General features: G+C 38.6%; 1 protein-coding gene across 3 annotated transcripts in view; it reads left to right on the forward strand.

Moving 5' to 3' along the window:
* adarb1b (adenosine deaminase RNA specific B1b) overlaps positions 1–18392 on the forward strand; it is a 129155-nt gene that overhangs the window by 64974 nt on the left and 45789 nt on the right. For 2 of the 3 annotated variants that reach the window (XM_088002352.1, XM_088002354.1), the window contains 2 exons: positions 11824–11876; positions 14664–14698. The gene's annotated coding sequence lies outside the window, so the exon portion shown is untranslated. The remainder of the gene's footprint in view (positions 1–11823; positions 11877–14663; positions 14699–18392) is intronic. The other variant, XM_088002357.1, reaches the window with a different exon arrangement.

The raw sequence follows: 18392 nt of genomic DNA on the forward strand, positions 1-18392 counted from the left end.
TTTAACAGAGAGAGAAACTTGAACACTGTTCATCAGTTGTATTCGTGATGTACTCTAAAATACCTGCCCATTACCAGAGCAGCACTGGCTGAAATCTGCCAGTCTAAAATAGTAACCCTTATGTAACTGTGGCCTCTGCATGGTGAAAGGAAATGTCAAATGCAGTTCTGCAGCCTAATGGCTTTAAATCTTTAACAACCACACAAATAGAGAACCAATAATGGACTGGATGTTGACTTTGGCAAAGAATAGCTTTCGTACATGCAATGAAAGAATGTTGTAAAAGATTCTTTCTAACTGAACTAATGAATAATTTGGATTACAGCATGTAGTGATTGTGCTATTTTTTTAATAGCCTGTAGATTTTTATTAATTTTAAACATGATTTTTTTATCTTTTTGATTGTCAATGGCTAATAGATTATGCATATACTTCTGTGAAGTATAGCATATATATTTCACTAAGCATGTAGATGGACAGAAGGCAGACTGCCCACTAGTCAGACCAGCTTCGCTCACACGTCACTAGCCGACGAGCCTTGGGCGGCTTTGAACAGATGGCAAACGCAGGAAGATGCTCCACCATCCTACACCGTTCAGACTGACTCAGTGCTTAAAGTTTATGAACACTTTAACAGAGCTGCATACTTTAAAGAGATTCTCAACCAAATGTTAAGACTTGGTATGAATCCTACCTTCTAGAGAAGATCAAACACATTATCTCATAGAAAGGAGCTTTGGTAGGGAGGCTGTACCTACTGGAATAACCCTTAACCAAGGGAATATTTTGTAGATGACAGAGTTCTAAATATTTCTAATTGATTTAATATTTCCAGCATTTTGTTTTCGGAGTCTCCCAGTTTAAACTCCTCTTCCGTTTGTATTTTCTGTTAACAGTAAATAACCCCTTGGGGGTAATTGGTATTGTTTGAAACCATAAATATATTACAACATGCCACAGTTCCATTAATAAAATCAGCTAACCTTGGTGGAAACGATAATTAAATGAAAGCAGAGTTATGTTTTCACACTCCAAGAGAGGCTGAGGTAGTAATGGTCTCATCAAAGCCATTTTTAGGTATGTAGACCAGAATCGTTAAAGTATTATGTTAGTGACAAACCTGCTGCTGTTTGTGGTTAAATGTCCTCCGAGTTACATTTTTCAGTAGAATATGGGTTGTAATCCCATCTGTTCTTCAAGCTTTATGTCATGAGAAACAGTGGAGTGTACGTTTGTTACTCAAGTGCAAACACTGCGACAGAATCATCAGTTATAGTTTTATACCTGACAATAATTACTTTTTATTTTGGTGACGAAAAAAAGAAAGATGCTTTGAAGTGATTTTTCTTAGGTTTTACACACGCACAGTCTGAGATTAATACTCTATTACACTGATTTAATGCTTTTAATGACATTAAGATAAGTGCAGTAGTTCACATATCCAGATCGCAGAAGTAATACATGTGAAACATTGAAGTCTGACAGAAAAGCAAATGCAGAAGAAATCTGTAATGGTCTGAAATGGGCCAGATTCATTTCCGCAGCTTACTACACACACAGATCCAAAAGTGTGCTCTTAACCCATGTAGTTTTTGGCCAAAGGAAGATTACAGAAAAGGAAAACCAAAAAGTAGAAGCTGGGAAGCCTAAAAGGGAAAGTATCTCAGCGCCAAAGACATGTCTGTCTTTGCCTCATTTCCACTTTATAGGTTCTGCAGCATGGCACCAGGAGATCTTTTTACATTTACAGTACTGATGCTGTCCAAAGACTATTATTTTGGTTCCTTACCTACAAAGATAGTCATACTGGCGTTCAGCTTGACGTCTTCAATGTTTGATTTAGTTTTCTTGTTCTGCTTCAGATAACCAAATCAGAGCTCTCCACTGTCTGAATGAGCATCGCTGAGTGGAAGTCCTGGGTCAGCGAAGGGGGGGCTAAATAGACCTGTCACACTAAAATCCAAGTTTGTTTTTTTTTTTTTTATATCCAGGGAATGACACTGTCTACTAGATAGTATAAAATGACTTCCATGGAGAGGAATTTGCAGGTCACATGCAGCATGGAACCAGGAAATCCAGCTACAAATCAGATTTACCATCGTTCCAAATCCCAACCCTAGACTAATAAATTGTTAAAGACTACCTACTGGCGGATGTTTTTCCCCCTTCAGCTTTATTGCGCTGCTTTGGCTGATTTTATTTTCTACTTTGCAGTTTAGGACACAACATTTTTATGAAATTTAACAATAAACGGCAAATGAATTGATTGCATTCATGCAGGAACAGATTTCCCGGGCGAAGGATAATTTTTCACAAAAGAGTTTTTCTAGTTACCAGGTGTTAGATGTAACCTACTTTACCGGATCCTCGCGTCTTCTACTATCATAAGACGCACACATGTGAACACAACATGAGGTGGCCTAGTTTTTCAGCTCCTCTGTGGTAATCCGATCCAGGACCGGTGAATAGAAGGGGTCTGGGAAAGCTTGCTCTGCCATTGTTCAGATGGAGGAGCGGAAAGTAGAAGAAAGAGGTTCTGAGAGCATCTGTGAGGCAGGATTGAGTCTTTATGAGCTCTACACCCTCCTTCCTGACATGTGAGATTCAGCAGTGAAGCAGTAAACTCTGACTCAAAAATCACAAGTATGCCTTCATTTAAATGTATCGGATCCCATGTAGCGTAGTTGTAAAGTTTCATCCCAAAGAATCTCATCCAGACTCAGGTAGCTGAGCTGAATTTCCACTCCAGGAGTTTGCAGTACAGATCTTAACCTGGTGGTTCTGGATTTTTCTATCTTTGCGTCTCTATGTGAAGTTTTTTTTTTTCTTGGTCATAAGCCAGTTGTGATGGCCACCTGCCCACTTTGCCAAGGCTTTGGCAGCTTCCCAGATGGTTGACCCAGATAGTCGAGAGAGAAAAGGAACGAACTGTTTCTCAGACTCGCTTCAAAACGTGCACCTGTGAAGGTGCTCCGCATGCAGAGATCCACCTGGGCGGGACACCTGGATGTTTACTGGGTATGAACCCTGAAACATTCCTGATGTAGCAGTTCTGTTACTGCGTGACTCTTTTAAAAGTTTTACAGCTGCAGACCAACATTTGTGATTAATTGGTTGTTTATTGTAGCAGACTGCAAATATTTTAACTCACATTTCAAAAAGAATTGGAAGTGCATGAAACTACTCAGACGATTCATCTTTTAGTATTTGCCAAACATTTGCAAGACACCTTTAGTTTCCATCCATCCTTAGACTACATCTAAGGATGGATGATTAGACTTTGCTTTTGTTGATGAGCAGCATTTCTTCAGTTCACCTCCAGGTATACATGGGAGTTAAAAGTCTATTTCCAAATAAATGTTAACAACAGAGGAGAAAGGCTTACTTTCTCAATCAAATAAAATTGATTGAAGTCACATCTTTAGTGCAAATGTGTAACTGAAGATGCAGAACCTCTGATACTCTGCTACTACTTGGGTTGTGGAGCCTAACAATTTGGGAGGAAATTATAAATGAAATGATTTTCCACAAATAACTTGGAGTTATGTTTCACAGAAAAATCTGTGAATTTGTGAAAACTTAAACGCAAATAGCCTCGTGTCCACTGCAGTTTCCAAATTCTCTATACGGATCAGACTTTGGGAAAATCATTCCAGGCTTTCATGCTTACCTGTTTTAGATATTCCAGAACCAGATTTTATGTCTGTTGGTATCACTGAGGTGTTGAAACACCAAAGTTTAGACATGCATTTTACATGAGTTGAAGTTGAAGAATTTGAAGGTAGTCGTCGGTCATTCTTTCAACCAACAACGTCTAATTTAGCACAACTTCCTGAAACATTCTTCCTGCCATTGTAGACAAATGGCTCCGTCTTTGTTTTGTCTGACTTTTCTCAGAAGGCTTTTGGTTTGGCCATGTGGGCAGCTGCAAATATCAGTGAAGCTTGAAAAGTAGCCATTTTGCAGCAGCTGCTTCTTTCACTGAGACAGTGAGACACATTTTCAGTTAGTCTCCAGTTCATGGCAGCTTTGTGGTGATACCTGGGTTGTTCCTGAACATCTTACCGGTTTCTTTTCATCTGAAAGAGACAGTTTGAATCTTCTCTAAGACTTGACAAAGTAGTAAAACATGTAGATACTTTGTACCAGTTGTTGGAGTGAGACTCTCGGAATGTGCATTTGTTTGGAATTGTGTCCAAAAGAATTTCTCAAGTTGTGTACATCTAATGAGACGTTTTTAAGCCTTCACTTCTCATTGTTTAGAGGATTAGTCAATCCAGTTAGTGCTGTCAAACAAAAGACAGAGAGAATTTGCAGCTGCAGCTAAACATGACTACTGACCAGTAGGTAATGCTCCATTGCTCTGATAACCCTTAAGATATTTTTGAACGTTTATTACAGCTGTTAAATTACAAGAAGTCATTTATTTCCTGGACAAAAAGTAATGCCTTTTCTTGACTGGGGGTTGGTTGTTTTAGTCTTTAAAAGTGGAAAACATTATGTAATATAGCTTTTTTGAACTTTATATAATTTTATAATGTTATTCCCTCATTGAAATCATACCTGGAGTTTTGCTTTCATTCTTTAAAGGCTTGCTCTCGCAAAGTACTGCCTATTTCCATAAAGGTCTTCCTCAGAGCTCCTCTCAACAACTCAGCTCCTTCAGACTAGTGGCAGCAGCAATTAGCAAACACCTCATGGAAATGTGTGTCTGCAGTTCCATACTCCTAAGTCCGATGTGCCAAGATAAGTTTTAAATGACATAATGGAGGAGCATTGAGGTGATGATGTGCTGATGGCAGTGCTGATGAAGACCAATTTTATGGAGTCAGATGGTAAAGATTAGTTTTCTTAAGTTATGCTTGGTAGATACAGCATTTTTATAACAACTTTAGGTAACATAGTTGATTGAGCTATAAAATTACATTATGTCCCTGAAAAAGACATAATACTGACCCTTTAATATTTACAGGCTGCAAACATTCACTACTAAAACCAGATGGTTGCTTTAATTAATGATGCAATTTGAACAAAAACTTGTGATGCAAAGAAATGTGCAGTGATGGCAAAAAAGCCGAGATTTACCTCCAAACTCCCCCCATGTTATTTTTTCTCCTATTGTATACACAGTTCTCTTGTCCTGAAGTGGTCCAAGAGAAATAAATCAATGCAACTTCAAACCACAAGGGTGTAAGATCAGAAAAACTGAGAATACTACAGCAGTACGTGGGCTGATAACCAAGGAACTCGTAAAATGTTGGAACTGCGTTTTGTTTTCAAACAGGAAGCGGCCACTTTGACTTTCCTCTCTGTGATTGTGGGTGTTTAGCTGCAGTCAGGTGTGTTTCAGTGCAGTAATTATCCTCAATGTCACGCCGCATTGCAATGCAGCAAAGATCTCTCTTGTGGGGGTGTTTTATTGCCACCGGGTCTGTGTGAAACTGAAATTAAGCTGACTGTTAAAACGTTGTAAGTTTAGGCACACTACAGCAGTTGTAGCCTTACACACCACCTTATCTGTGTTTTTACACTGTTTGTGTTTTTCCTGTGGTTTCAATGCCCCCTCCCCACTTCTGTGGCACACAGGAAATGGAAAGTTGCGCCGGCAACATGGCCACCCAGCAGGCCAGAATGATAAATTGGCTGAGAAGAGGCTCGTTCGTCACAGCAGAAATTGCTGACGTGTTCGTTGCAACATATAACAAATACAACAAAGAGGGAGAGGACAATTCAAATGAGAGCAAATGTGCTTCTTCAGCATGATGGGACTCTGGCTGGGTACCCCTGTTGTGGATAATGAGCAACTTATGAAGTGTTTTTTTTAGTGTGTGTGTGTTTTCAAGGGCGGAGAGCGGGCACGGCTCGTCTCCGACATGCTATTCATCATCTCGTCTTTGTGCTCCTAAAACGTCCTTGGATCTCTGCTGAAAGATTGACTGTTTGCTGTCAGTCGTTTTAAATCACTGTCACATAAATGGTGTCGACACCTCCCGGTTCAAACTTATATCTAAACATCTTCATACCAATGAAGGGTGACATCAGGTTCATTAAACCGAGACCCCAGATGTAGGGCTGAAACGGTTTATTGTGATGAACCGATTATTTAAATTACTTGGAGAAAGCAGACCCAGAAAAAGGCCATTTGCTGAGAAAACACAACATATTCAAAGCAGTACTTAAGCCAGAACTGTCCAAAATATTTACACATATAATGTTTGAGAAGAAAAAAAAAAAACCTTTCTATACAAATATTTTACCCAAAACTCAAGTGGCAAAGTTTTAGCTTCACCCTGTTCAGATTTTGTATTTTATTGCGTGTAAGGGAACAAAATGTTTCCTTGTTTAAAAAGAAAAGATTTTAATTATTTGTTTTATTTATATCTTTGATGTATATCTAGTATGGTTTAAAAAAAACCTTAAGAGGTTAAGTAAAAAATCTTTAAAATATGACCTTTTTTAAAAAAATCCAATTAATCGCTTAATCGTCAGAATAATCAAATAATCGTTTGTTACAGCACTGTCTTGATCCTCCAGTTCCTAGAAAAGGATCAGGACTTTTTCCTAGTCAGTTTGAGTAAATATTGAAACAGAAAATTGTTTATTTCCTGTTTCATTTGTTTAAATGATCCATCCGTCCGTCCGTCCATCAACATCCAGCCTGCTCAAAAGCAGGAACTTGTTCACACCATGTTGGTTTAGTCGCTTTTGCTATGAAAACAAGAGTTTTCTCCTTCCTGCTGCAGCTCTGCAGGATCAGAGTTGAGATGAGGGAACACCACGACAGCTGTGAAAGAAAATCAAAATAGCTCCGCTTTATTAGCAGTCACTGCAGCACCTTGTTTATGCTAAAATAAAACTGGAGAAGCAACAGAGTCCGAGGAGGCGTGATGCATTTTGACATGCCTTCTGTGTTGTGCAGCAACATCATCTGTGACTCAGTTTAAATCAGTCTTAAATATGTGCAAAAAGCACCTGGAATTTGAAAATAGCTCTGCTGGCTTGCGCTCTGCTGCCCTTTTCTCGCCCTTCCTCTATTACAGCTTGTTGGCTTTGCCCTTATGTCCATCTTGCCAGCAAGGACAAACATAGAGCAGCCTATTGTTCGCCTGTATTGAGCTGACAAGTATATATGCACATATATGTGTCTGCCAACACACACACAAAGATTCTTGTCATGTTTGGGCCAAAAATCCCAGAGCCACAGGCAACGAAACGGATACATCCTAGTCAGGGAGAGAACTGGAGGTTTGGTTAAAGAGGGAACCACACCCAGTAAGCCAGTAGTAAGAGTTAATGGTTGGCCTGGGAACTGGTGGGAACTCCCATGGGAAGAATTAACTCATTTCTACTCACAGCCCTTATTATTTAAAATTCAATCTGAATTACACTCTTCTTTTTTGGGGACAAAGCAGTGAGCTTAGCTGATGGTTTGTCCTGAAATCTGCGGTCAGAGGTTTCACTCTGGAGTCTAATTTTAGAGAAACGTACCACCTTGGTGGATTCCTTTTCCTTCTCTGCTCGCTTGCTGATAAAAAAAGACAGTTTTGGCTTTCAGTGATGCCACATTTAGTCTACAATTCTCAGTAAATGATGCTTTTTTTTTAAGTAAAATTAGTTCATTTTTCTCCACCTTAAATCTAAACTTATTCTGCTATGTCACCACTAACCTTCACTGCTGGCAAATATGTGGAGGCCATGTGGCTTCTGTGATTCTCCACTGAGCCACCAGCTGCTTCGTCACCTGCTTCAGCGAAGCCTCACCAGGAGCTCACAGCACACGTCCAGATCCTGACTGCTGGTCAGATTCATCATGGATCTAACCAGGTGATCGTACATATGTAGCAGTTTCAGGTTGATTATGACCTCTGATCAAGCCAAAATAACTCCGACTTCTTGAAAAAAAATAACGTAGTGGGGCTTTCACAAAACTACAATTTCCAAGAAAAATACTCAATATCTTTTGTAATATCACGGAAACTTAAAAGAACAGGGTCCTTTTTAGATAAGAGCTAAAAATGTGATTAATTACATACTTTCCTTAATTTTGGCAAAACCATCAAGAGGAAGCCATTCATCTGTTGTTTAATTAAAATACATCTATTGCTATGTTCACACGGCATATATGTGCTGCGTGAACATAGCAAATACATAGCACATATAATTGCACTGTGTGCAATTGTGACCCACATCTGATTTTCCCACTGCTCAACAACTTTAAAATTGATCCAAATATGGCAACACTAATTATTACTTTCTATAAACTGCTGCTGTGTGACGTCTACGTTTTTCTTCATCATATGCAGGTTGCATTGAGGTCAGGAAATCTTCTCATAGAAGTTAGTTAGTATTAGCTTATAGCGTTAGCTTGCAGCGATAGCACAACTAGCATCCTGCATCCTTCAGCATTTTGTATTTTTCTTGTCTGTCTTTTAATCCTGAAAATATGCCATTAATGGAAATTTCATCCCTCATTCTTTGTGTTTTGAGTTGCCTACTCAAACTTGAACTCCTCTCTAACTAAATTAATCTGAATACGCAACATACTGGTAAACAATATTGACTTCATTGGGCTTAGAAACCATACAGATGCCATTGTTGACAGCAATTGTGTCCTCTTGTCCAGATTTTGTAATGTCTGCTTTGTAATTAGCATTACTATAGCTGACATCTGCAACTTTAAACATTTGTTTTAAAGAGATGCATAAAAGAAAGTGCTTTTTGACATTTACGGATTGTTGCTGTTGACTCACTGGCAGGAAGCTCCGCCACAGCAAAGGGAGCTGCTGGGTAAAACAATAGGAAGCATTGCAACACCCAGTCAGGATGGTGATTCAGCTCAAAGTGTGAGGAAAGATGTTTGTTTTCCCAGTTGGCTGCATCTAAAAGATGAAGCAAGTGCAAGAAAAGGGGATTGATGCACATAGACTGAAAAAGGTTTTGACTCAGTTTAACTTTTGACCTTTTCCTACCCACACTTCTCCTTTTCCTCCCTTCCTACTGTCATTTTCCAAACCAATTTGTCAATGTAGATACTAAATAAATTGATGAATATTGGTAGTAAATCTCCTGTGAGAGCTTCTTTTTGCATTCAAAAGGTATAAAACAACCAAAACGTTAAATTAGCAGCACCCCAAAAGAATATGTCAGAGCATCAGAACAGCAGACTAAACACAATGCATATTTCACATGTTCAAATGCAGAAGAAAATAATAAAATGAGAGTTTGATGTAGAAGGAAAAGGGAGTTGAAGAGGTATTTTCAGGCCTGAACCAATTTCTGGATTTCTTTGGAATATGAGATGCTTCTTCCAAAAATTTTTCTTTAAGTCATTTAAGTTTTTGAAAATAAATTAAAATTGAGGAGTTACAGTTTTATCCTCTATTTATGCATCAAAGCACATGCCCATAATCTTTATGTAATTGTTAATAAACTCTTTATAAGTCTTTCAAAGTGAAAACTAATGGTTTAAGAATTTATAGATGCACAATGTTGGGAGTTCTTGGTTTTAATTTTCATTAGAGGGGCCAATAAGCTCAGATTGATCACCAATCTTCCAATCTCTGACCGATTGATTCACTGTTAAACAGCTAGACACTTAGACAGGCTTGTTGCAGAGAAGGTAATTTCAATGAATCAGAGTAAAGAGGTTTATACATTTATTTTAGACTGAAAACATTTGCTTAATAAAATGTTAAATAATTTAAGCCTGCAGGTCAGCTGACTAAAATCTACATTTGATTATGATCTTGCATTCCAGCGCAGTTATAGCTGTTCCTGTTCCTGTGCTGCCCTCTGCTGGAGGAATACAAGTGAAACAAAAACATTACCATGGGGTAAATGCGTTTCTAGGGACAAAAAGTGGACGCAGTGATCCGGCGACTCTCTGAAAAACAAAAGCAGTTCTGCTGACACGCGTCCCACTTTATATCTGAACTGAATGATATCACAGTAACTGTCAGAGAAAAGGACTTAAAAAGCATGTGTTACTGCATGGAAAAGTAATTTAGAGTTTGATTAAAACAGGTTTTGTCATTGCACCAAAGGTAGGTCAGCGGGAGGGGTCAGTGTTAATGGTGTGTGTGCCCAGTCGTTACTAAACCACTGGCCTAATTTTTGGCTGAAGCCATGGTTTACAGTCACGCACTCTTCATATCAGTCGACTGGTTTTTCTTTCATAACCCCCCATTTCTAACATGCCCAGCCTCTCAAACGTAATTACGGTCCAATATGGTATCCAGTTCTTTCTCTTTTTTTTGGCCTGTGGTGTGATCTGAGAGGAGGTCTGCAGCTACAAAGGCTCACCCCTTCTGTCTCTCCTAATCTCTCGCACCGTCTCCCTCTCGCCAAACTGTGTGAGTGTTGCTGACTTCCTCACAAGGAAATGAGACTCCACTCTGGTCTGTCTGGATGTTTTTCATCTGCGTTCGTTCTCGGATATTGAGGCGCTGCAGGACACGCGCGTGTCTGTCGGTTTGCTTTTTCACTTGTTTTCCTCTTGAGATAACTCCTTCAACTTGGGAGTTGAAATAAGGCTGCAAAGAAATGTATTTCAGAAGCTCTTCAGAATCTAAAAGTTCATTGAAGGTGAGGTTGTTCTTTTCTGCTTCTCCACTGGTTCTTCGTTTGCTGCTTGTTGTTTTTCTAAACATCAGCTTATTTAAATTCCTGCTAGTTTAAAGTATTTTTAGCACTTATTTCCATCGGCTTTTGTATCCTAAAACCTGTGTCTGGTGCAATACTCTCTGCTCTTTTTAGAAGATGCTTGAAAATCTTTAAAATAAATTAATCTCTTAGTTGTTCTCATTCACTGGAAAGAAATCCCATCATGGTTTGAAACATTTGTTTTTAGACGCTTAATATTTTCCTTTTTTACAATATTTTACAAGTTTAGAGTCTTTCTTGATCATCTAGAATCCTGATCCTAGTGGTAGCATTTCTGTAGGATTTAGATCTAGGAGCTGAGATGACCATAAAAGGTTATTTTATATGTAATTTTATTATATTCTTTCTTACTTTTTTCAACCAGAAATGACCCACTGACATTTAAAATCTCATTTATTTATTACAATATGTTTTAAAGGATTTTCTGGTCATTATTTGCAGCAGATGTGACAGGAAACTATTTATAAAAGAAACAGGCCCACAGCATGCCAGATCCTTCACCATATTTAATAGTTGGGGATTCTCTAACAGTGAATCTTTGCGTTGCGCTTTATTCTGAGTCACCATTCTGTCTGAAGACAAAGCTGGCTCTGCTTACAGTCTTGAATATTACAACTACAGTTCTTTAAACTTTTTGCTGCGACTGGAAATAGACGAGTTTTGAGCATCTATTTGCTGACTTATGAAATCAAGACATCCTTCAGTGGCGTTTCCTCTCGTCTTTCCCATTTTGATGAGCAGAAAGGAGAAGTTAATCTCATTTTCGCCAACTAAAGGTTTGAATCTGAACCCTAACCCTGGGATGTGATTTATTTATTTTTTTCACTTACACCAGTCTATCCCAGTGAATGGCACATATGAGGAATCAAAACAGGCAAAAATGTAAAAAGTAGAGCTCCGCAATATTTTGAGTCACAACCATCTATCTCATTATTAGCAATATTGCAATTTAAAAGGATGGCTTGCATGCAATATTTAGTAGTATATTTGTAGTTCATGGCCATGCATGTAATGTCTGTTTTTGATTGCTGACATGCTAACAAAAAGTGGTGAAGATCGTAAGCGATGTCATGATGAGAATATTCATACAGTAGCATCTCAGTGACATGTTTTCCTGGTGCTGCTGCAGCCCTAAAACAAATACTTTCTTTGGATCTTTAGAAAACCAGAAGAACTACGGATCCAGACCAGCTTCAGAGAACCAGGAGAGTCTGGTAGGTTGAAAGAAAAACATAAGGAAAGGAGTACAGCACTGCATGCACCACATACTTGGCTTTTCCCACTTAATTTTATGAAATTTAACTATAACAAATACTCTTCTAAAATAAGCCTCTTTCCATGCCAATTTTAATCCCCTGACAGACAAAAAGTTAAGGACTACTAATAAGGAGTTTATAGTGAGAATAAGTGAAAATATGCTGAATTAAATTATGCGCTAGTTACACTGTTTAAGGTGCCATTAATTGTGGCACCAGTTATATTCTATTTTTTAACTCAGGATTCTGACCCCACTAATGTACTGAAATTAAAATGTGGATTTTTCAATTTTAAAAAAATTCTCTTTTCATTGTGGGATTATGCTGCGGCCATAAGATATGAATTTATTCAAGATATTTCCACACATCTCCACTAGAGTAGAGCGTACTGTTAATTTCTCACTAATCTGCTTTGGGGAAAAAGCTGGAAAAATGCAGGATAAATGCATTGAGGTAAGCTTCAATGAAACACGTGTTAAGTCATATTCCATCCTTGGAAATAGAGTTTATAAGTCATACAAGCATCTCTGGAAACACTTGAAGAAAGGGGGAAATATTGTTCCCACTTGGTTTATTCTTAGATCTCTGTGCATTTTAGTTGAACACTCAAACTGACCACAGTAGCCTGGATTTCCTCCCTTTAAAACAGTTTAAGAGCTTGTTTTTGTCAAGGTTCTTGTTTCGCTGTCAAACCACACTAAAAGTCACCAGGAGGTCAGCTGAAGCGTCTTGCTGGGTGACCACAGCTTCTCTCCGCTTCTCCTCTCAGTCAGCGCTGCAACTGCCAAGACCGAGAGCGCTCTGAGCGGGGTTTGCTTTTCACAACTTTTACAATATCACATGCTTCTCTGACTTTATTGTTGCTGGCTCGCAGAATGTGCATGGTCTATAAATTTAAATTCTTAGGGAAATGGTTGTTATGGTCTTGATTTGAGGAAAATAAAGTAGCGCGCACTCGGAGCAGATGTAAGTCAGCCAAGGCAGTGGTGATGGAAGTTGGCCAGCTGAAGTTATGATTGGCCTGCACACAGAAGCATGAATGAATTTGCGTCTGGAGTATATTTATGTTCATCATTTACTTTCTCATACTGATTCTCTGCCCCACAAACATTAACCTGAATCTGCTGGCCTGTGCCTTCCTCTCATTCACTTAACCTTTAACCAGCACCTTAAATATATTTAATGTGAAGCAGCCGGACCTGAAGAAACGCTACATCGTTGGTCTCTTGTGTCTCATCAGTATTTTTGGAGAAAGCCTTTCCTAACTCTTTCTGTTCACCTCATTCCGCCTCCCTGTCTTCATTTCCACGTCTCAGCTGAGCTTTTCTTCGTTTCTTTATCTTATGTTCTCACTCGAGGGTTTTTCTCAATATCCTCGCCTCTCTTTCCTTTGTACTTCTCAGGCTTTAATGTCTGTTATTCTCCCCCCTTCTCGTTTTGCATTCCTGCACTATCATCCCTGTCCCAGGGTGCTATATCTAGAAGAAAGACAGTGGAGCTTTGAGGCTTTCTAGTTCTCACATTTGCCTGGAGATTCAGTTAGTTTTAGCTCTTTGGAATTTTTGTACAATTATTCACTGAGAAAAAACAAACCCAAATTAGGAGATATATGTTGTAACATCCCACATGGATGAGCCGGAAAAGTGGTGATGGTGGTAGGAGTTTGCCCCAGAAATGGTAGGTTGACGGTTCACAAGGACTTAAAATATTCTGGTGTCTTATTCATGAATGGGAGGAATCTGGTTAGGATGCCTCCTTAACAACATTTGTACCAGACCTATTGGCACAAATGCTGATTATCATTAGTGCAAACGGTTGCCCTTTGCACAAACTCTGTAGATCATGGGAATCGTACGCCGGCCGGTTCTGCACAGCCTTAAAATCTGTTGTTGCTCCTAACCAGCTGATTCAAACAGCTGAATTAGCTTCAGTTTACTTAGCCCGGCTCATGAGCCATTATTTGATTTTGGTTTGTTGAACCAGGGCAACATATAAAACATGCAGAACACCGGACCTTGATTGCTAACTTTGGGATCTACTGCTGAAGACAGTATAGGGTCCAGACTCTATTTTTGGTCTCTTCTCTTTAGCTCAGCCCTCAGGTTTTTTGAATGATTTTAGTTTAAAGTTTAATGCCTTTATGAAACATTGCTTTGCTGATTTAGTTGCATCTGTTCAATTATTGTCCTGCTGAAAGGACAATTTGTGTGACAATTTATTTTAAAGGCAGAGGCCACCAGATTTGTATTTGTTAAAACATCTCTGTATTTTCAATAAGGTGTCCAGCTTTTCCGCCATACTTAACAAAAGGGAAGGATGCTTTTTGAACATAGTTTTTTATAAAATACATTTTATGTTGAGTGGTTCATTTTGAAAACTCAATCTTATTCTTTTCTGACCAAAACACACATTTCCAGTTTAAGGTCCAGTAGAACAGAAAGTCACAGTAAGTCATGGAGGAAGGATCAACTCAGAAAAGTAAAACATCAATTTAAGGTTGCTTCAGTTACATTATCCGTTGTTGTGGTGTTGATAACTATATAACTCGAAAATAAAAATCTGTATTAGTGCATTTAGCTGCAGATTATTTATGAATCTCCTGGGTTCTGTATGTCTTTTTTTCTGGTCCAGCACATCTGTGAAAATGTGATGACTTTGTGTTCCAATGACCAAGATGTCTCACTCTGCCAAAAATCCTGCTGAGTACTTACCTGGAAAATATGTTTTTCTCTTTGTCTCCAACAGGTTTTTCCAGTCACAGACTTTCTGCAAGATCAAAGGTCAGTGTCAGTTTTTTATTCATCCTGAACACATTTATAACCCAACAAAAATGTTATTTACAGCCGTGTTATCATAAAATTTGGCACACAAAGGGCAAGATTTAGTTTTAAAATGCAATGGCATCATAAGACCACTAGAGGGAAGCAGAGTATTTTTTGCAGAGTCAAATTTTTTGGCGACTTTTACAATTGTTAGGGAATAAAGAGTTCATGTAGATAAAAAAGAACATTGCTTATCATCTAACCAGGTTGAGTGACTGTGCATTGTTGAGCTGTTTGTATGTGTGTGTGTGTGTGTACTGCTTTCTCTTTAACTACAGCATGTTATAGATCAGGGGCATAATTAAAGGATCTTAATTGCATTTGTATCTAAATTACCTAATTACCTAAAAAACTGATTAAAATAGTTAGTTGTTTTTTGGGGGTGGGGGGTTTGGCAAAAATCCGATATATTCAAGCTTCCATTTCAACATGTGTTAATTCCTACCAGTCTCTCCTCTCAGCCAGTCTCCTCCTTCTCAGTCCCACTCTACTCCGGTGCCTTCCCTCTCTGGCTCCTGATAGGGCAGCCATGGAGTCAACAGAGGAGAGAAGTAGCCGGAGGAGGAGGAAAGAGAGGGAGGGATGGAGAGACAGTTTGGGTATGAGGGTAGAAACAAAGAAACGCTGCAGGTGTTGTGGAGTTGAGCATGTCTGTTGCATGACTTTACTCAGCGGCTGAAGGGTGATAGCGTTGGCTGTCAGAGGTGCAGGACTGGTAGGCTGATTTCAGCTCAAGTTTTACCTTGTTCCTTCATAGCGCTTTAGTTGATTTTAGAGAATATTGTGGAGTTCGAAAGCATGGCCCTTTTTACCAACGATGTGCACAGCCTGGGCTCCTATTACTGCCTGATCCGACGCAAGTTTAAGAGGAGGCGGAAGAAGCGCTCCGAACGCAAAGGTAACCCTAAGAGCTGAAGTTCTGTCGCCTTTTCTGATGCTGGGACGCAAACAAGTGTTTGCAGCTTTGAAACAAGTGGTTTTAGGTTGTTTCTTTATGAATGCTTGCTGAGTCCAGAATATTACATTTATTTTTGTTTTTCATGGCTGCATATTTACAGCAAAGTTTATCCTAAACAGGTGAATTTCTGTCAATTTGTGAATGTAGTTAGTTTGATTTAGTCCTTTTCAAAGTTTGAATAATTTTTGAAAAAAAGGCATGTTGATATAAAAAATTTAAAAATTTTCAATTTTTTTTTAGGAAAATCAAAATTTCCCTTTTATATCCATGGCAAAAGACATCTTCTCGACAAAACGAGTGACATGACCAAAATTTGTCTTGTTTTTTTATTCGTTTGAAGTTCATAGTTTGATTTCTCTTTGATGGGCTAAAAGGATCTCTGTGGAAATTTACAGCCTTGTTATATATATACAGATACAATAAGAAATGGGTGGGAACATTTTTTCCTCCTGGATTTACTTTAAAAGTTATTCATACCCCTTGCAGATTTAGATTTGAAATCCTTATCCCACTAAGTAGATTGTTTTCACGGGAAATGAGACCGACACCTCTACTAATTCAATAAAACAATGTAAAGGGAGTGTTTGATTAGGAAAAAATATTAATTTGTGTACTTTTGTCAACCATTTTTATTTAAAAAAAAATGTAGACTTCTATTAAACCTATAATTGCTGCTCAGCTTCTTGAATGTCTCCAAAGTTGCTTTGACCTTTTTATCTATGATGTCGATATCTTAGTCTCTTCCATTATCCAATTCTTTAGATTATCTATCATATAAACATCTCAACCTTCACTGGACCATCTAAGAATTATTACTTTCAGTCAAAATAGATTAGTAGATCAAAATAGTCTAAAGAACTTTCCATCAAAACCACTTTTATGATAACATGGAAATCTGTTTGCATGGAAGCAAAATACAAAGCCACCTGCGTCTGTATAAAACCTTTACAAAGACCTGTAGAAATAGGTCACTCTTCGACAGCAGGTATTTTTTTCTAACAATTGGACATAAAATTTTCAGCAAAATTGAATGAAAAGTTGCTAAAAGTGAGGAGTGGAGCAACGTCTCTGCAGTTCTTCCAAACGCGACAGCAGTATCTAATAGAGAGAAGGATGTTCAAAAACTTTTTTGTTTAGTTTTGTCTCCTGCATAAAACATTCCAATAAATCACTTTATTTTCCAGAGAAAACAAATCGATTAAACGTCAGTATGTTAAATCTAAGGCAATAAATGAGTTCAATTACCAGAGCGAGCCCTAAATTATCAAAATCATCTCCTTTTTTTTGCCTGAAGAGACTCCAGAGATGTGTTTTCTTTGTCTTCCTTCCCCTCCGTGTCTCTCTGAGCGAGGCGGGTCGCAGCTCATCATAATTGAAGTTGAATGACGAGAGCCCTTCAGCGCTCGGAGCGTTTCTCTCCTGAGTTTGCTGCTCCGCTCCGGGGGATTAACCAAACAGAGAAGGTAGTAATTACTCAGGTGGCCACAGCTCAGCGGCAGCATTAGCCATGTCTCAGCCACTTGCTTTGACATCCGCCAACCTCCTCCGTACCGCCGCCTCACCTCCGCCGTCAAGTCCATTCATCCAACTAAACCCACCTCTGCTGAGGGAGCATTTTATTTTTTTATCCTTTGATTTAAAAACTCCACGTCTGCTCGCTCAGAGTGAATATGTCTATCAGTATTACCCAGCTCTGTTTCCCGCCTCTTTTATTCTCCCACTCTTATCACCTGGGAAGGAAATTTGCACTTTTCGCCGGAGAGAAGCGATGACGAAGCAGGAGGAGAAGGAGTTTGGCCCGACTCTTACTCTGCTTTAGCTTTCTTCGATTTCAGCTCTTCAGTGTATTCCTGGGTTCTTGAGTTCCTGGAGGTGTTTGGTTCGTTGCTGGATCACTGATCACTTCAAACTAAATCTGGAAATTCCCCGTGTCGATTTCTCTTTATAATCTGGAAATGATCTCAACATTTTCCCACCAAAGCTGCTTGTGTATCACGAATTGTTCCAAAACTTCTACCTCACTTCCAAATTACGTTATTTTGCAAACGATGACTAGTTCCTGTGTAAAAATGTGGTTGTTTAAATATAAAGCTGTGATTTTTAATCTGTCGTCTCACTAATCAGCACACCTCAGGGAAAAAGAGACATGAACACTGGCTCTTCCCTGTTCAGACATTTCTGTCTTCCATGTTTTATGACGGCGACATGAAAAACACTGAAACCTTCAGGCCGTAATTATTGCATGTCACTCTATGCAGCCACGTTGAAACAAAGCACGTCCGCTTTTAGTTTTAGGCTCTGCATAAATTTGAACATAATAAAAAGAATCTGGTCTTTACAGGGTTTTCAAGTTACTTAGATCTAATTTCAGCTGTAAATTTCATCTTGTTATTCTTTAATAAGCCAAAAAATGGTGAAAGTAGAAAGTGGTTTAAAAAATACCAAACAACTAGATACAATTTTAAGCAGACAGACAAATTTTATCCACAGAAAACAGGACATCCTGGTTTGAAAAGATATTTTTTTATGCTTCAGGTAACTTTTAATTTGATGTTTGGGTTTAATCTATTACGAACTGTTAAAGTCTCGTAACTCCACATGTTTAGTTTATAATTGAACTTTAGTATATTCAATAATGCATCTAATTAAAATAATTTAGTTTAAACTAAACTAAGACTCTTTTCTGCAGCACAT

The sequence above is a fragment of the Poecilia mexicana genome, unplaced genomic scaffold (assembly GCF_051168715.1).
Source record: "Poecilia mexicana isolate PSO_F unplaced genomic scaffold, ASM5116871v1 scaffold_2, whole genome shotgun sequence".
In the NCBI taxonomy this organism is placed as follows: domain Eukaryota; kingdom Metazoa; phylum Chordata; class Actinopteri; order Cyprinodontiformes; family Poeciliidae; genus Poecilia; species Poecilia mexicana.